The sequence below is a fragment of the Rhyacophila brunnea genome, unplaced genomic scaffold, assembly GCF_057557595.1.
Source record: "Rhyacophila brunnea isolate RB1 unplaced genomic scaffold, BYU_Rbru_1.0 scaffold_13, whole genome shotgun sequence".
NCBI classification, from domain to species: domain Eukaryota; kingdom Metazoa; phylum Arthropoda; class Insecta; order Trichoptera; family Rhyacophilidae; genus Rhyacophila; species Rhyacophila brunnea.
The window spans coordinates 34,786,899-34,808,310 of NW_028232785.1; the positions used below are offsets into that span (position 1 = coordinate 34,786,899).

The following is a 21,412-nucleotide window of genomic DNA, read 5'->3' on the forward strand; positions in this document are numbered from 1 at the left end:
GAATCAGTACAACCATCTTCTTCTTCTTCGTCGTCTTCATTCTATATTCTTTTATTCTTATGATTCCTATACCATTCGTCCGATTGCAATGAAACTTGCGTCAGTTGTTGTGCCGACACCTGCGAATGTTTCTGAATTAGTACAACAATTTTCTTCAACCTTTTTTTCTATTCTATCTTCTTCTATTCGTATGCGTTCTTATACCATTCATCCGATTGCGATGAAATTTTGATCAGTTGTTGTGCGCATGCCCGCGAAGATTACTGAATTAGAAAAACCATCTTCTTCGTTATATCTTCTTTTATTCGCATGGTTCCCATACCATTCATCGGATTGCGATGAAACCTTCGTCAGTTGTTGTGGTAACACCTGCAAAGGTTTATGATTTAGTACAACTATTTTCTTCCTCTTCTATTCATATGCGTTCTTATACCATTCATCCGAATGCGATGAAATTTTGATCAGTTGTTGTGCGCATGCCCGCGAAGATCTCTGAACTAGAAAAATCATCTTCTTCTTCTTCATCATATCTTCTTTTATTCATATGGTTCCTATACCATTCATCCGATTGCGATAAAACCTTCGTTAGTTGTTGTGTTAACACCTGAAAAGGTTTCTTAATTAGAACAACCATTTTCTTTTTCTTCTTCATTCTATCTTCATTTATTTTATATAGTTCCTATACCATTCATCCGATTGCGATTAAATTTTGGTGAGTTGTTGTGTGCACACCCGCAAAGGTTTCTGAATTAGAAAAACTATCTCTTCTTCTTCATTATATCTTCTTTTATTCATATGGTTCCTATACCATTCATCGGATTGCGATGAAACCTTCGTCAGTTGTTGTGCTAACACACGCAAAGGTTTCTGAATTAGTACAACCATCTTCTTCTTCTTCATCGTCTTTATTCTATATCCTTTTATTCGTATGATTCCTATACCATTCGTCCGATTGGAATGAAACTTTCGTCAATTGTTGTGCCCACACCTACAAAGGTTTCTGAATTAGTACAACAATATTTTTCCTCTTCTTCTATTCGTATGCGTACCTATTCCATTCATCCGATTTTAATAAAACTTTCGTCAGTAATTGTGCCAACACCCGCGAAGGTTTCTAAATTAGTACAATTATCTTCTTCTTCTTCTTCTTCTATTCGTATGCGTTCTTATAACATTCATCAGATTGCGATGAAATTTTTCTCAGTTGTTGTTCGCACACCTGGGATGGTTAGTATTATATAAAATACAAAGTTTGTTGTTTGTTTGTTCCATCCAATTTTGAATTTTTTACTACATATTAATACTATTAATAACGTTTGCATATTTTGGATTCGATTTTAATTTACAGTTCTTTTGTTTGACCTTTACTCCTATTAGAATTACTTTCATATTGTATTACACAGATATTTTAATATTAAAAAGATAATTTCATTATTATTTTTTAAATATCTAAGGTAAATGTATCCACTAAGCGACCCTGTGCGAAGCCGGGTATCTCACCTATAATATAATTTCAAAACACGTTAAATATTTATATAAGAATAATTAAAAACAAAAATAATTCAATCTTATAGTTTCCACTAAAATTATTTAATGTTATGTTTATTATGCTGAAATAATTACACATAATAAAAATTAAATCACTACGCTATGTGTACCTATACGCATGTAGTAAGTCTATAATATACCCACCTTTCGAGAATTTCATAACAAGAGGTTTTCTAGTCTATGTTAAAATAAATATATTGTATCTCCATAAAAATGTACTTTCATACATATTATATATTGCCAAACTGGTAGGTGCGCAGTGTTGCGAAGGTAGGCACGAAAAGTTTTACACAAATAAAGCCACGTCATGATTGCAGTTTGCAAATAAAGTTTATAAAACAGCCGCTAGTTATAAACTACATAAAAACAGTCCTAAAAAACGTTGTTTGTTAAACTGTCTGAAGATAATATGTAGACTAATTTTTTAATACCTCACTTCTATACTATTGTTGAGTGTGCTGGCTATCTCGTGAAAAAATGATATACAAGGATCAAATCATAATATTGAAATTTGAGGCAAATTTGTTAACGAATGATAACTGTTGTTAAATTTGTCTATTTAGTTAAAATTAAAAAAAAGTGAATAAATCAATGCAAGGACCACTAATGCATTGACTGATTTAAAAAGACAAAGTGAAGGCATACATAAAAAATTGGAGCTTTGGAAATCAAAATTTAAAAAAAAAATCGTCATGTTTCCACTTTTAAATGATTTTGCGCCAGATATATTGAAGCAAACAAAAATCTATTTACTGAGCGTTATGATAGTTTGCTAATGCACTTTCCCCATTATTTATTTCACAAATTTACTCTAATAGTAAAAAAATCATTTGATTTCAAAACTATGATATATTAAATATGTAGGTAGTTGTATGTTTGATGTGATACCTATATCATGAGTGATATATGTAATGATAACTCCCGTGTATGTGTATAATTTAGGAAACACTACATTATAGTACCACACTGCCCTTAACCTCAGAGATAGGTAGGTGGGCCCGACAAATATCCTGGCCTAGGGGCTCGCTTTTCGCAAAATCTTTTTTAAACATCCATCGCATGAAAAATAAATTAATTTAAATAAGTATAAGTAGTAATATAAGTAGTAAAACCTTGTTTATTATTTATATATTTAAGTTTTCTTTATTTTTGTATTAGTGCCTACATTTTTGACTATTTAAAAAGGTGTCTGAATTATTTAATGAAATAAAGGGGGGAGGCGCCAAGTTTCATTTTTTTTTAAAAAGGAGGCGTAATAACATTAAGTTTGGAAATCACTGATGTATTTGATAGGAACCGTAATTTAATACTTGTGTATTTTTGTAGATACTAAACATTATACTTACCTACATATAATAAAACAATCATTAGATTTACTTAGGTGGAAGATAACGGTGTGAAAGACCCCTTACTTCAAAAATTGTACTGAATTCCACACCACCGTAGAGGTACAGTTAAATTGCGGGTTTTTTTAAATCTGTGGTTTTCCCATTACGACTATTTCATTGTACTACGTTTTAACTTAATTTTCTAAGCATAACATATTATACAAACTACAAATGAATATATCTACATAATATTATCTAATTAAAATTTAAATGGTGACTCATAACTTTATATTATAATATAAAACAATCGAAATAATAAAACTACCTACTATTATATTTCTAAGAAAAATACTCACTTTCTGAAATGCAAAATATTAAGAATAACATTACCTACATAATATATACAAAATACATAAAAACATTTTATACATGTGATAGAGGTATTTTTTGCAATTTACATTAAATTTAGTCAATACCATTATGTACGGACTATGTCCAAAATGGTATACCAACATAAAATGAATTGATTTTACAGACATGGGGTGCAGAGAAATAATATTATATTATGTTTATACCTACATCAGATTGAGTATGATAACATTTTTATAATAAAATAATATTATTTGGTACTTATGACATTAAAAGCAAAATTAATAATTAGTAGGTAATCTTAAATGTATTAGTCCTACCTAAATAAATTCACTGATTTCAGGGACATAATAACATGGAGTTAATGTTATAGTATAATAACTACATGTAAATGCAACAGTTTCAATATAATTAATTATTTAGACATGTACCTACTCACTAATATTATTTTTTTTAAATAAAAAAGATAAAAATAAATATCAGTAAGCACTTATTCATTAGACGTAACCAACTGAAAGAAAGCATAGTGGTTCGTACCACGAGAATGTCGTGTATACTATACTATTGAAAATACTAAAAATACTTTCTGCGACTATTGTATACCTACATACTTCATAAACAAAAGAATATCTAGTTGTATTTGAAATGCATGTCCTGACTAAATAATATTCTTTTCGGGCATAAGTTATTATTAGTAATTTATAACTACAATATAATTTATTATAGAGGTAGAATATGCAAGTACTCATATGCACAAAGGAAAACCGACCGCTTGCTGTGCGTTTTTGTGCAGGTCACTCGAGGTAGGTATATTTTCAAATGCACATGTTCCACAAACTGATGTAAACTTTACAGACCTTGTAATAAGGGTTGGTATTCTTCTAAATCTGGGTAAAAAGGTTTTTATGACATGCCCGAGATACCGGGAATTTAAGGTAAGTGTTTAGGAATAAACGTCATATGAAGCAAAGTTAACATGATAAAATAAACACTAATAACATTACATTAAGGGTTAGTTTGGCATTTATCGTCAGATGCACGGAACATTTTAAATTTCAAGGTTCGTTATATTATGGGAGGATTTATACGAGCCATCAGTCATATGATTAAATTGAACAAACACATAAATTGGTCTCGCTGTTCTAACAAATAACATTTTATAATAGTGTCTCACTTTACAAAATTATTATGTGGGTTTCTCTAACGTATATCTTTTTACATAGCCCTATCACTGTCTTATCAAAATATCGATCAGACTTTGGAAAATGATTAATTTTATATAGAAAACATTCAATTAAACTACTTGTGCATTTTTATTTTTACGCATAAGCATTTTATCTACAAATAGCTAAAAGTAGATTTTTTTGTATATAATAATAAATGGGGTATCCATGATTTAAGGGCCTAAATAAAGTGCGAGTTCTTCATGGCAACGGGAGTGTTAAACCAAAATACACCAAACAACGAACGAGAAGAACGCCTTTATTGGTATATTATATTATATTATATTATATTGAAATTATATCCCAAAAATGCCGGATTTTTTTAAAAATAAATAAGTCGTTGTGAAGTATGCTACCAGAAGTTATGCATGTGTAATTATATCAAATTCAAATGGCCTTGTCTAAATACGCCAATTAGGGTGGCCCTAATACAACAGATAAATTCCTACCCACCAGACAATTTGACCCTTGCCTGGCGCGACAAATAACGGTCAGTCATTCATTAACCGTGCGCATATAAACACTTACATAAATTAAACCGTCAAGTGCCACGCACTGGGTGACCCAATGAACAATACCGAACGAGACTGATAATACGACCAGGATTGACAACCAGGCCATGGAGCCAGCCTCAATAGCATCAAATGTCAGTGCCTGGCATCCTATACATACCCTACCCTCCTAGCATCTGAATCATTCCTTCACATTTTACAGTTCATTGAAAAGCACACCCAGTGTCTTATTTTCGTGTCTTTCACAGACAATTTGCATGCGTATAAGATTTTACGCAAAATGGCTCTTCGCGGAATGGGTCCTTTCATGTTAAAATATACGCATGCCAAATTGCAATTAAAATATTTAAATGGTTTTTCACTAGAATGAATCCTTTTGTACAATTTGATGCTACCAGATTTTATGCGTGAGTAATTACAATTATCTCATTTAAAAGGCTTTTCACTAGATTGCGTCTTTTTGTGAAATTTCTTAATACTAGACGTTATGGCACGCGTTATTACACTTATCACGTTATGGCTTTTCACCAAAATGAGTCATTTTATGTGTTTTCATGTTACCGGACTGTCTGCATGAGTAATTGCAATTATCACATTTAAATGGCTTTTCACCAGAATGAATCATTTTGTGTGTTTTCAAATGACTTGGATGTATGGTTGAATAATTGCAATTATCACATTTAAATGACTGTGCACCAGAATGAGTCATTTTGTGTGATTTTATATGACTTGAATGTCTGCTTGAATAATTGCATTTATCACAGTTAAATAGCTTTTCACCAGAATGAGTCATTTTATGTGTTTTCATACCACCAGACTGTCTGCACGAGTAATTACATTTATCACATTTAAATGGCTTTTCGCCAGAATGAATCATTTTGTGTGTTTTCATGTTACTTGAATGTCTGCAAAAAAAATTGCATTTATCACATTTAAATGGCTTTTCGCCAGAATGAATCATTTTGTGTGTTTTCATTTGAAAAGATTGTTTGCATGAATAATTGCATATATCACAATTAAACGGCTGTTCACCAGAATGAGTCATTTTGTGTGTTTTCATATGACTTGGATGTCTGCTTGAGTAATTGCATTTATCACAGTTAAATGGCTTGTTATCAGAATGAGTCATTTTATGTAATTTCATGCTACCAGACGCCGTGCATGAGTAATTGCATTTATCACAGTTAAATGGCTTTTCACCAGAATGAGTCTTTTTATGTCTTTTCATACCACCAGACTATCTGCACGAGTATAGGCATTTATCACATTTAAATGGCTTTTCACTTGAATGAATCATTTTGTGTGTTTTTATTTGACAAGATTGTGTGCATGAGTAATTGCATTTATCGCATTTAAATGGCTTTTCACCAGAATGACTCATTTTATGTGTTTTCATTACATCTGATCGTTTGCATGAATAATTGCATATATCACAGGTAAACGGCTTTTCACCAGAATGAGTCATTTTATGTATTTTCATTCTACTATAAGTCGTGCACGAGTAAGTGCATTTATCACAGTTAAATGGCTTTTCACCAGAATGAGTCATCTTGTGTCTTTTCATGTGAGTTGTATATCTGCTTGAATAATTGCATATATCACATTTAAAAGGCTTTTCGCCAGAATGAGTCATTTTGTGTGTTTTCATGATATCTGATCGTGTGCATGAGTAATTGCATGTGTCACATTTAAATGACTTTTCACCAGAATGAATCATTTTGTGTTTTTTCATGGAACCTGACTGTCTGCATGAGTAATTGCACTTATCACATTTGAATAGCTTTTCACCAGATTGAGTCATTTTGAGAGACTTCATGACGTGACTAGGACGAAATCTTGAAAAATGACCATTGTCACATGTAACCAGCCTTGCAACGGATTCGGTCGTTTTCGCAATTGTGGTTTTGTGTATCGCTTTGTGAAGCAACATTAGGTCAAAAGACGAAAAAAAATCAAAACAGATACTGCACACAAAATTTTGTTTATGAAACGATTTTTTTTCCATCTGTATAACAGTCACTAATAATTCTGTGTTTACCATATTCCTTGATTGAAAAATATCACGTTTACTATTGCGACAGGCGATATTATTGAACCTTTCTATATATTCCTTGAGATCTTTCTTAATGTCTTGTTCCTCAATGTGTAGGTCTTCGCTAAACGCTTGTGCTTCAGTCACGTCCCAGGACGAAATAAGACTCGCAGCGTTGGCCGCTATAGTGCTTCTAGCGATAGTCTAAATAAAACATTTAAAAGTTTTAATAAATTATGAGAATTTTAAATAACCGGTCATTATTACCATTATGTATGAGGTCAGTCGTAGCGATTCTAATCATGCACAAAACTCTTTTATGCGGCGCTCTTGTTTTAATTATTACAATATGTTTTTCTCCACCGTTGATCCATTCAATAATTTACATGTTTTGTTTAAACGCGCTATTTCCAAAATTCTGTATAAATAGATGTATATATACTTTTATATTTTAAAAAGTTTGTCTTTTTATTAGTCTTCCTCACTTTTCTTAAGTAATTTCATTATATTTATGTTATTCTTACTTTCTATCTTGTTAGGCTTAACTATATTATAATTAATACATGTAAACTTTGCTAGTTGTCATAACTTTTCATTATTCTATTGAAAACATATTTTTGTAATTAAAATGTAACTGTTTGTTTCCTAATTAAATTTTAAAAAAATAGCAAAAGATCCAGGTGGAAACATTATGCCTAGACACGGATAACGTCAAATACTGTCGGGGAGATGATATCAGTAAGTTAAGACCCAACCATACACCAATGGTAAATCCACATTGATCAGTCATTAATAATATAACGTTAAAATATTACGAGGTAAAGGAGCAAATAAAAAACAACGTTTGAACTATTTTTAAAAGACACCAGTGATGTATCATAATTAGTTAAAAAATAACAGAGTTCTTGAGATTCTATCTTTCACCGCGTTTCTAGACAAGGTCATTACTTTTATCCTTTGAATATATTTTTCCTTGTTTTGAATTTTTTCAAAAAGGTCATGGGAGCATTTTAATCACGCTTCTTTTATATATTCCCCTTAAGGGCGGACGTGCTCAGCGTGAGTCAAAATGGAGCTTTTTTTCTATTTTCAAAGCATGATCCTGGACATATCTTAAACGTTGTAGATAATCTATGTATATAATTTTGAAGCCTTATTATCCGTTATATTTATTTTAGATATTTGATGACTGCATAAAGTATTTTTATTACATAAAATAGTATTCTTTTAAAGCTCTCGCTCTAATGTTTTAGAATATAGTTATATTTCAGTACATAAATGTGCAGTGGTGTTAAGATTTTTTACCTTTATTAATTTTTAAACGCATTTATAAAACCATTAGTATAATTTATCTCGACATTATTACAGTAAAATATTTACGATAAAAATTATAATGATAATCTCTGTGATCCCAAATTTGACAAGAATTAGGCAATTTATTATTAAAAAAATAGGCAAGATTAACACATTATTGTGACCATTTCCATATTCATTTTGACCTACGCTGAGCATGTCTCCCTGACATCAACATAAATGCATAATCCATGAATCTTCAAACAAATCAGTTCCGTCCAAGCGATATTCTCCGGAGGACGTGCGAGACGCCGTGGTCTACTACGCACTCTTCGTTAACAATTTTAATATAAGCGAATATAATCATTACGAGATTACGATAATCAGTTCAAATCGACTGCAGTCCCGGTCGGATCCTGCCATCACAGCAGTATCCGTAACACGCGAAGGGTTTCGATAATCATAGTACTACGTACTCACGAGTTATTTTTAACGGGATTTCCGCCCGCGCTAAATCAGTGTCACATGTGCGGTGACCATATAAATTTTAATACCATTTAGATATCGATCTTTCGAATATAAAAAATGTTTAAAAGTTGTGTTACTAGTGAACCTGTAAATGAACGTACCTGATCTACTGGGCTGTATTGTGGATCAGAGGAGCCTTGTTGAGGATTCTCATTATTGATTTGGCGAATTGCATCGTCAACAAATTCTTGTTTGATGATGACACGCTCATTATCATTCTCCGACCTTATATTGATCAGGCTGTCTTCACACTCCTGAAAATAACAACATGATTAATAATATTATATAACAGTATCACCATTAGGATAAGCCAGAGTTAATCCATTTCTGGATAAGACCTGCCACATCTGCATCCTCTGCTTTCAGTGACCACCAATGTACGACTGCATTTGGCAAGTGAATGTATACTTACCGAAAGACATTCCAGCTAACTGCAGCACATTGCGTACTTTAATTTTCGTTTTGTAAACATATCGCACATTGAGATCTACAGGGTCGTAACTGCAATAACATGATATTGTGTAATTTGAGTTTGAATGTAAAATAATTTACTACAATTTAATACATTTAAGTAGGCTGCAAAAATTGTACCATGTTAGAATAATTTTGTGTACTTTACCCTACTGTAGTTCTTAAATATAAAAATATATTTTTTTAAATTATATTGTGGATTTTTGCAGTTGCGGCCATATAGTTGACGAGCGAGAATTGACGAACAAACATGCATATGCGGCTTCATGGTTTTAATAGAAAAAAACCAAATGCTCCTTTTTAAATAAAATTTTATTAAAATTAGTGTTTTATATAAAAATTCTTTTAATCTAGACATAAAAAAATCAATAAAAATAATATAAAACATATAGATATAAAATAGAACAATAAAAATAACTTAATGATCAGTAAAATTCGAAATATATTTTATTTCAATGTCGGACAATTAAAAAAAAATTGTGTGTGTAATTATGTACGCACGTTAGAAGTTATACTTCTTTCGCGTAACAAAACTTGTGATAACCTAGATTCTTCGACTAGCTCTTAATTATCTTGTTATATTAGACACATAAGAAAATGAGCCGCCTATTGAAGCGCCGTTGGTTTATTTCTATATATTTTAACTTATATTACTAAATTATGTAATTATTACTCGTTTTTTTTATTTTCAAAGTACCAACTGTCACTCTGACGTTTAATAGTTAGGTATTTTAGGTAATTAATTGCTGTTCGGTTATCAGGAATACAGCGGAAAACTATTTTTGAAAATACCCGGTATACTGGATTATTTGGTAGTTCGGGTTAGTTTAGGTTAGATTAGGTTGATAACCGAACAGTACAGATTAATTTGTTACAAAAAGTTTTGAAAATAGAATTGGTCTATTCTCACTCCATTTCACTTAGATATTGCTTCCGTTTAGGGTATTTATGGCTGCAAGTAGTTTTTATTACCTTCCTAAAAAGGGCTCACGGGCGATTAATTATATTTACAAATAATCACATTAATTATTGCTTAACATTCGAATGATTGTGATGTATAAATCACCATATTTAAATATACTTAAGTGATTTAACAATAGATTTATATACCTACTCAATACTGTCTCAAAATATCTGTTTTAGCAATCGCCAATAGCTCGAATCTACTCCGCAATCAATAAATGAAACAAGTTTGACTGAATTATATTACCTATAATAGTTCCTTATGAAGTTTCAAAGATGCATTATAAATTCAAACCTTCAATATAAGACGGCATCAAGGGAAGAAAACGGCACATATACCTACGTACAATTGAACGTACCTGATGTATTGTCCTGTAATCTGAATATGAACAACCCGGTTGAGGGTATTCATCGTCATATAATGGGTGTGGTATATCTTCAATGATCTCGCGCTTGACGACAGCTGGTTGATTATCAGATGTTTTATCAGAGAGTTCCGCTATAAGGTACTGAAAGAAGCATTATTACATTTTGTTAACACAGTAAAACCAGTTTCAGTTCACGAAACGTCCATACAACGATGTACTTATAATAAATATATTTAACATTAATTAGTAGATAACCTAAGTTATATCACATGTATGTAACATACCTGTCAAATTGTTTAAACATGTAATTTTTTGAAACAAACTTTAATATCACCTTATGTTCCTAAATAGTGTGTAAAAAATCCACAGTTTAAATATTAAACTAATCATTGTTATTCCCAATCTAATGTAATTGTAAAATAATTTAGTTTCCAAAAACTAACCTCAAAATTGCAACTTGAAACGTCCGCATTCTCTTGCGTTACATGAAAGCGAGGGTCCGGGTTATTTAGATGAATAGTCAGCGTGTCAAACAAAGGCTTGCCTTCTATATCGGAGTGTTCTCCATCACATTCTTGCTTTAGATCCATGTTAAGTGTAAATACGGCAGGAACAACGTGACAAACAGGATAATTTTAGAAAAGTGTTGCCACAATACCGAAAAATGTTTTCAGTCGATACTAATATTTATAATAAATACAATAACACTTGACACAGGTGACACACTTCAATAATAATTATGTATGTTTTGTTGTCAAAATAAAACAATGTAGCGATAATGATCATCAGCATTTCCTCAATCATAACGAGATCAGCGCATCTCGGTTTTCAAATGGCAAAAGGGCCCATCTGCATTTTTTCTATTTTCAAGTTTTCTTTTACAGACGTTGTGAAAGACAATATTAAGTTTAAACGCGGCATAAGAACATATCTGTCAGTGCAATACAAACAAAATGCCACCCGTATTTTGAGCCAGGCACACGGACATTGGGTGTGATTTGCACCATGCACTTATAGACAAGAAAAAGTCAAAAGACATGGCCCTCTGACAATGTCTTGTTCGTTTTACTTAGGTACCTACTACTTGATCCTTGACTAAATGGGTAGGCAATAAAGTGTCCCAACTACTGCAAGCGCTGAATAGGTACAATAACACTTGACACATTTCAATATGAATTAAGTATTTTTATGTTTTGTTGTCAAAACAAAACAATGGAGCGAAAACGAAAACATTTCCTCAATCATAACGAGATCAGCGCATCTAAATATTCAAAAGGCAAAACGTTGTTAAATAGTAAGTACAATAATAATCTTCAACGTGGCAAGTGAACATATCCGTCAGTGCAATTAATACAAACCAAATGCCACCCGTATTTTGAGCCAGGCACACGGACATTGGGTGTGATTTGCACCATGCACGGATAGACAAGGCAAAAGGTCCATTTACCTGGATCACCCAATGTTAAAACTCCAACTTTTTTTGGGTGCATTTGTTTGTGCATCGTTAGTGCACGTTTGTGCACGATTTTTTTTCGTTTGTGCACATATAATAACAGAAAAATTCCAATTTCAAATTGGGTGTTCCAGCTAAAGGTTTGGTCTCTAGTGACTTGATACTTGAACCAATAAATTAGCCTTAATTTTTTTTTGTTAAATGCATCTGATTAGGTATATTTATTTCAACTTTAAACACGATTTTTTAAATTTTTATCTTTTATATTAAGCTAGTAATTTAATTTTGTGCGGCCGTCAAGTTTTAAAACCAAACATTTTTTTTTCCACATTTTTTAATTACACACCTTTGAGTAATTTAATTACATGATTTTTCATGAAGTTTTTATTGTTTTTTCATTTAAATTACGCGAAAAATTCGCATTTTTCCATTTTCACTAAGTACCCCGTGAAAATATCCCGAACAAAAAAGACCGCATCCGTTTGGAAAATCCAGTCAAAAGAGTCAATACAAAATAGTCAAAACGGTGTAATGCTCACTAAATATGTCCGTTTATACTACCTAAAACTTAAAATTACTACCTTTAAATTGATATTTTGATTACACAAAAGTGTCAAAATTACAAAAACATTCAACATTCTTAACATTTATCTTTTTATTTATGATTTTGAATAGATCAATGTCAGTTGCATACGGGAAAAGCAGTAATTAATAATTATTCTTAGGTACCTACTGTTTTTTAACAATATGATCCGTAATAAAAATAAATAAGTTATTAGAATACAATTAGGTATGCATATTTTTGACAAATGCAATATATTTTATGCAACGATATTTTCTTCAAAAGATAATATTGGAATGACATTTATATTTATTTTGTATATAGGAGTTACCTTGCAGGCACTTAACTCTTCCTAATAATATTTGCATAGGTATTCTGATTTTTTTCTTTTTCTCTGTTTCTCCAGATGGTGCAACGTATGCTTGTAGTTCTGGTAGGTATTATGTTAGGAGAGAAGTGTTAGACAAAAACTTCATATTATGCTCTTCAGAATCGATATCAAATGAAGTTTTGTAGGTACTTTAAAAAGTTATTGCCTCTGACGGCTTCGACAATTGTTTCACGCAAATGGTTTTCTTCCGAATGTGTGAGTTTATGAGCTCTTAAACAACGTACCGACCTACATATCTGTTTACATTTATATTTAAATTCATCACGTTTATGAGTTTTTAAATGACATTTGTTTACATTTAAAATGAAATAGATCACATATATCATAATCACATAGATCATAATAGCTAAAAATACAATGTTCTAAGAATCGGATGACCTTGATTTTTTTTTCTAGCAAACGTATTTGAGTATAGACATCTTATCCGTGGTAAGCTCAAAATACCTAAACTATCGACTAACCAACTTTTGGCAGCAACGTATTGAATACGTTGTTTAAGAACTCATAAACTTACACATTCAGGAGAAATACCAGTTGCGTGTGATGATTGTGATTTGAAATGTAATCAAATATGTCATTTAAAAACACCTTGTAGTCTTAAAATATGTTGAATGACAACTAATACTGGTGCACACCCTCACAAATGCGACTTATGTTCATATAGATGCTCGCGAATTAATATTTTAAAAAGACAGAATGACGCATTCTGAAGAAAATCTAATAAATGCAATGTATGTTCATATAGATTCTCGCGAATAATATGCATACTTGCCAGACCGAGGATTAGAACCTGAGACCCTCGACGCAATAGGCTAACTCTTAAGCTGCGCCGGCATTTTTGGTGACTGGTGAAAAACCTTATAAATGCAATGTATGCTCATATAGATGCTCGCAACTTAGTCATCTTAAAAACAAACAAATGACCAATTCTGGTGAAAAACCTTTAAAATGCGATATATATTCATATAAATGCGTGCGACTTAGTTGTCCTAAAACACATGAAATGAATATATACATAATATATAGAACATACTCGTGAAAAATCTTATAAATGCAATGTATGTTCATTTGGATGCTCGCGACGGAGTAATCTTTAAACACATGTAAAGATACTTAATGGTGAATAATCTTTTAAATAAATTGACTACCTATACGGAGCCACGGCACAACATTATCTTAGAGTTCATAAAACGAAACAGGAGAAAAACCATTTGCGTGTGATCTATTTCATTTTAAATGTAAACAAATGTCATTTAAAAACTCATAAACGTGATGAATTTTAATATAAATGTAAACAGATATGTAGGTCGGTACGTTGTTTAAGAACTCATAAACTCACACATTCGGAAGAAAACCATTTGCGTGAAACAATTGTCGAAGCCGTCAGAGGCAATAACTTTTTAAAGTACCTACAAAACTTCATTTGATATCGATTCTGAAGAGCATAATATGAAGTTTTTGTCTAACACTTCTCTCTTACCATAATACCTACCAGAACTACAAGCATACGTTGCACCATCTGGAGAAACAGAGAAAAAGAAAAAAATCATAATACCTATGCAAATATTATTAGGAAGAGTTAAGTGCCTGCAAGGTAACTCCTATATACAAAATAAAAATATAAATGTCATTCCAATATTATCTTTTGAAGAAAATATCGTTGCATAAAATATATTGCATTTTTCAAAAATATGCATACCTGATTGTATTCTAATAACTTATTTATTTTTATTACGGATCATATTGTTAAAAGACAGTAGGTACCTAAGAATAATTATTAATTACTGCTTTTCCCGTATGCAACTGATATTGATCTATTCAAAATCATAAATAAAAAGATAAATGTTAAGAATGTTGAATGTTTTTGTAATTTTGACACTTTTGTGTAATCAAAATATCAATTTAAAGGTAGTAATTTTAAGTTTTACGTAGTATAAACGGACATATTTAGTGAGCATTACACCGTTTTGACTATTTTGTATTGACTCTTTTGACTGGATTTTCCAAACGGATGCGGTCTGTTTTGTTCGGGATATTTTCACGGGGTACTTAGTGAAAATGGAAAAATGCGAATTTTTCGCGTAATTTAAATGAAAAAACAATAAAAACTTCATGAAAAATCATGTAATTAAATTACTCAAAGGTGTGTAATTAAAAAATGTGGAAAAAAAATGTTTGGTTTTAAAACTTAAAAAAAATTAAATTACTAGCTTAATATAAGAGATAAAAATTTAAAAAATCGTGTTTAAAGTTGACATAAATATACCTAATCAGATGCAATTAACAAAAAAAATTTAAGGCTAATTTATTGGTTCAAGTATCAAGTCACTAGAGACCAAACAAGCCTCCCCCAAACCAAAGCGAATATTCGCAGCGAATTCGCAACGCCCTCGCTATCGCTGTCGCTACCGCTTGGATTTGATGCGAATTTCGCGTTTGGCCCCACACCAAAGCGTCAGCGACGCAGCCATAGACTAAATAATTTTATTTACGCGCCAGATTTAAAATTGTAAATATTATTAATATTTTACGCCAATTATTCTATAATTTTTATGAATTGAATATAAAAAATACACGTACACTATAGTGCTTTCAGAATTGCTACAACTTTTACCCACTTTGCGTAAAGTGTATTTTAATTATCTGAAACAAGGTGGCAGCATTGGATGCAGCCATAGACTAAATACATATACGAATGTCAAAGTGACAGTTGTGTGTTGACAAAATGTACACGTCTTCTGAATGCTTATTACACGCTGAAGATATAATGAGATGGCGTGCGACAAATTACATCGACATTTAATATAACCTTACTTTATGACAGGGCAAGATTGCCATGGCTCATAGGTAAGATAGATTTACTCAGTTTCATAACTGCACATATTATAAATAAGCATTTACCATGAAGGGTTAACAGGATTTGAAGGTAATATGCTATTGAAATAACATGTCTCCGTTATTTGAATTGTAGGTTTTGACTATTTTGCGTTTCTACGCAGAGGGAGCGTACCAAAAACGGGTAGGCCAAGTCTTCTGCGCAATGAGCCAGACATCAGTAAGCAGATGCATAGGAAACGTGTCCGATGCTATAATAGCAGTGCTTAGTAATACTTACATACAGTCGCCATACAGCGCTGACAGTCTTTAGTGTTGTGTTGATACCCTCTGATCAATTTATACAATATTACAATGTACATGTCATGTAACTAGAGTAACTGCGCATAGACACAACAAGTAAATTACCTACTCAATAAGAATTTAACGGGAATATTATTTTGTGTCGGTAAAAATATTTTTTAATTTCAGACTTCAAGAAAGGGCAGGTTTCCCGAAAATCATTGGGTGCATTAACTGCACCCATGTGCGAATATACCCGTCATACTTGGAGACTTTCAAAAATGAGCGCAGAAAATTTTCTGTAAATGTGAAATTCGTAATAAATATCATAACATGACATTTATTTTTATGCAGGTATCTGACATGTCTGACATGGACATTCTGGCAGTGAGTGCCAGATTTCCTTTGAGTGTTTATGACCAATTCATATTTAGTGGATCGTTGGTAAAAACTGAAATGAAACATCTACAGAACGACAAGAATTGGGAATTTTGTTTTATTAGGGAAGTATGTTAAACTTTACTTTACTATGGCAGTACCAGTAACAAATATTTTTGTTTGGTTTATATTCATCCGTATTTTGTACAGGTACTTCAAAGGAATCAAAATTTTGCATAGGTATGAATATGATATTTAATGAAACAGTTTTTTAATTATTTAAATCCTGATTTCTAATATTTTTACAACTTTCAGTCGAAAACATATTCAAATTAACAGACTGTGTATATTGAAATCATTCTAGTGCCACCATAGGCCAGCCAGACTCACTACACGGCTGCCCGCTGTTTGACCAGGGATGTGATTGAGTGTTTTTGGATAATGGACCACACCAGATCGCATAGCTACAGCAACAAGTGCAAGACCAACCGTGGCTATACATACAGTATACATGTATATATTAAATATAATTTATGTATATTTATTTATGGCTTATACACTGAAACAAAATATGTCACTTAACTGTACTTGAATTTTTTGCAGGATCATTCAATAAAAAATACTTGGTTTAGGTTAAGAAAGTTTTAATAATCATTTTTGCACAGAATACAAGAAAAATATTTATATAATTATTAGAATTACAATGAGCTTTAAAAGTAACACGATATTGTAATAAAATGGACAAATATGAAAAAAAATAACAATAAATTGTATATAGATAGGTGACAGGGTTCAGATGATTCTGGCAGTGCAGGCGACTCATTTAGGTGTCAGTATTGTTACTTTCAAATGACAATAACACCGTTCCAATGTGATTCGGTCGTGCCAGAAGACTCTGTCCTTCCTCTATTTAGTAACCGGGCGTTTTACAACTTTAAATGAAAATTAAGTGGGTATATAGATAGTATATTTTTTCTAGTATAATATTATTTAATTAGGTGACTTTTTATTTCTTTATTACTTGAAATGGTGTTTATATGGTAGATGGATTATAATGGTTTTGAAATATAGTTATTTTTGTTAATGAGTCATTTACCTTGACAGCTGTTTCGGCACATAAACTCATTTTCGGAACATTCAACAATAATTTGTGATTATAAAAGAGCTACAGGTCACGTAGCAAATTAAATACGCTTAGTTAAATAATAAATACATACCAAATATTTTACAAAATACACCACATACATCCATCGAATATGGTATATAAAATACAGATTCAAGTATCAAATAATTCTTGGATAAATAGATGTTTATGTAAGTATATGTTTTTTTAAATACTTACATAATACTGTGTTGTATAACATTTAAATTTATATTTTTGATTTTGATTTACATACTTAAATGTACCTACATAAATTTGTAATGTACAGTAGGTACTTAATTACATTTTTAACATTAGGAAATTACCATTATTCGATTCTATCCACCCGCCATGTCTATAATCACCCCAACGCTGGATAGAAAGAGACATCACACAAAATTGGCTGTTTGATAATAAATGGTAGTTGAAAAATATTTTAGAGTATGATTATGTCCATAGAAACAGGTTTTAAGTCATTCATATTTGTCCGAATAATGTGTAGCAGAAAAATAGAAATTTTAAAAAGGGTCTATTCAGTATTCACCCCATTCTACGGCAAACATTTTTCTTAATAAAAATAGGTACATCAATAGAGGAATCATAAAATGGACCTTGGCCCTCGCCCACGCCTTATTCATCCTTGTATATTATATTATCACACTTAATGTTTTGGAAAATTCATTAACATTGTGCACAAATGCCACTTTTGTTGATTGACACTTCACTTAGTTGATCTCTTTGTTCACGTGAAGTACAATAAAAGTATGTAGCAGCGAAGAACTAGAGACCGAAAATAGTAGAAGGAGCTAGAAGAGGCTTTCATCTAGCAGTGGAATGACCCCGACTGATGTTGATGATGAAATATTATTTTATTCCTGTTAATGCCGGGGATTTCATTTTTAATTTCTTCTGGTGCTTTGTACCTACGTTGAAAGGTTGAAGATCTTTGCTAAAATTAAATTCATCACAAAGCATTAGTATATCTCCAACATCATTCAGGTAGGTATCCATGATGATAATATAATATTATGTACTTAGAGGAGGTACCTGACCTTTATATTTACATGCACATAAAATTATTAATCTTATTGCCTAATGCAGACCAAGATATACCTACCTACATAATATTACATGAACAGAAGTTTAAGAACATCTCAATTAAGTTTAAAATGTTTGTAGGTAGGTATACAAATTAATGTGAAACAGAAAACATTGGTTATGTTAGGTAGGTACATGGAACATGTAGATATTATCTTGGTTCGCGGTCGGCACTGGGCAAAACCAGTTTATTAGCTCAATATACCTATACATAATGAAGGAAATATATATCTAGTAGGTATATAGGTACATAATATCGTTTTTGTGATTGAGGTCTCTTGAGATCAAAAAACAAACAACCTAGGTACCTATGTCCTACTGTAAATAACCCGATAGTAAGTAGTATGTAAGGTTTTTGGTCTAAAACCTTACAAAATACCACAATGACGACATGGAGTACCTACTTATCTACCTATATGTATATTATATCTTTAGCTACAATAGAAATGCTATGCTGCATAATGTTAGATGCAAAAAAATAATCTTAAAGACTACCTATCTAACCTAAAAAAATATTATCAACGAATATAAAATGGGTATTTACGTGACCGATACCGAATATGATTGAAGTAGGTATTGTAAATGATACCTAATTATAACATTATTGATATGACTGCTCGAAAGTCGAAACCAAAACGTCAAACGATCGCAATAAGTTAGAACTGTCAGTGCCCTAACAATCAAAGTTATAAAGTTTCTGTTATTAAAGGCTGTGCATGACGCAAATTAATAATATGTATTTTTTAAATATCGGGACCTTAGATTAAAGTTATTTATTTATAATAGCGTATTCATCCTGTCAAAAAACTTTACATACTTTGGTTAGACAAAGATAAAAGATATTATTATGACGACCTTCATACCATTTTCAACAATTTCCCTGCCAATTTCATCCCATATCTTATCTTTCTTTCTCATGTTTTGTAGTCACTGTCAGAGAAATTATAAAGGATTGGATATTTCCGGACCAACTCGATCAGCTGCTCAATGTCTTCGCCATTTTGATTTTACTAATTCCCTTGGCGAAATTGTCCGCCGCGAATAAATTCGCTGTCGACAGAGTTCCCGAAAATCGCAGCGAATATTCGCTGCAAATTCGCACTCAAGACGCAAGGCGGTCGCGCAAGCGTGCTCTGTCCCGTAAGCCAATACGAGCTTGATTGGCGAATAATTCGCTGCGAATATTCGCCGCGAATATTCGCTTTGGTTTGGGGGAGGCTTAAGCTGGAACACCCAATTTGAAATTGGAATTTTTCTGTTATTATATGTGCACAAACGAAAAAAAATCGTGCACAAACGTGCACTAACGATGCACAAACAAATGCACCCAAAAAAAGTTGAAGTTTTAACATTGGGTGATCCAGGTAAATGGACCTAAACCTGAGACTGATGATCAACTATCCGTCGTCAAGCGCGAGATTATTGAAGATGTAATAGACCCATTATGTGATGTTGAAGATCCTCAACCGGGTTCAGATTACCCTATACATCAGGTTCGTTCAATTGTATAATGTGTTATTTTTCTTCCCTTGGTGCAGTCTTATATCGATGGCTGGAATTAGCAATTCATGTTTTAATCTTAGAGCCGTTACACACGCGACACCATTGTCTCGAGACGCTGCATGAATGAGCGTATTTAGACGGAGAACAGTGTTGCCATATTTTGAAAGTGGAAAAATTTCCCAATTTTTTACAGTCGACTCGTTTTTATTAGGTGAAATATTTCGTCGCGGGCCGCAGGTTCCTAATTTTTCATGGTCGGCTTGTTTTTTTTAGGAAAAAAATATTTCGTCGCGGGCCGCAGGTTCCCTATTTTTCATAATCGGCTTGTTTTTTTTAGGAAAAATATTTCGCCGCGGGCCGCAAATTTCCAAATTTCCGAAGACCACTCGATTGCGAAATGGCAAGTGCAAAATTATAGTACTTTTATGTAAAATTATAGTACGATTTTCAAAATTATAGTATTTTGGGCGTACTATACCTATTTTATATCGTACATAGTACGCGGACCAAAATTATAGTACAAATACTATAATTATAGTACGGTTGGCAACACTGACGGAGAAACAAGTGTGAATGTTGTCACCGCTTTGTGAAAACAGTTTATTCAATTGTGCGAATATTTATATTCCCCTAATAAAAATACACACTTGACACGGTGACACAATTTAATAATCTGTATGTTTTGTTGTCTAAACAAAACAATGGTACGAAAATGATCGTCAGCATTTCCTCAATCATAATGAGAACAGCGCATCTCGGTATATAATAACTAATGACAAATAAATCAAATTGGGTTTTTTTCTCCTATAATTTACGTTAACGTTTAGTCGGTGTTCTTGACATTAGCATCTGTACCATAACACCTTCAAAATTCAATAGGTAGGTACATTATTGTTTATCAGATAATAGCTACACGGAATATTATCAACTGCATTTCGGCAACATTTATATAATACTAGTAAAACATAACAGAAAGTTGTAAAGTTGTCTCTAGCACATTGCATACGATTGTTGATAAGCAAACATGTAAGTCAAGCGAGAATGTGATGGAGACCAATCTGGTACTAAAGACAAGTTTGATGTAACAACTAGCCATCAAAACAGCACTGACACGCGCACCCGTGTAAAGCAAGA

General features: G+C 32.1%; 1 long non-coding RNA gene across 8 annotated transcripts; it reads left to right on the forward strand.

The window, feature by feature from the left end:
• The first annotated feature begins 15,726 nt into the window (after positions 1-15,726).
• Positions 15,727-18,882, forward strand: LOC147077373 (uncharacterized). Of its 8 annotated transcripts, none has more exons than XR_015069824.1 (3): positions 15,727-15,967; positions 16,513-16,665; positions 16,901-18,882. It is a non-coding gene; the product is annotated as an uncharacterized LOC147077373 (long non-coding RNA). The 8 variants fall into 8 exon arrangements; XR_015069821.1 differs by having other exon boundaries at positions 15,729-15,888; positions 16,513-16,776; positions 16,901-17,170; XR_015069823.1 differs by having other exon boundaries at positions 15,747-15,888.
• The last annotated feature ends 2,530 nt before the right edge of the window (positions 18,883-21,412 follow it).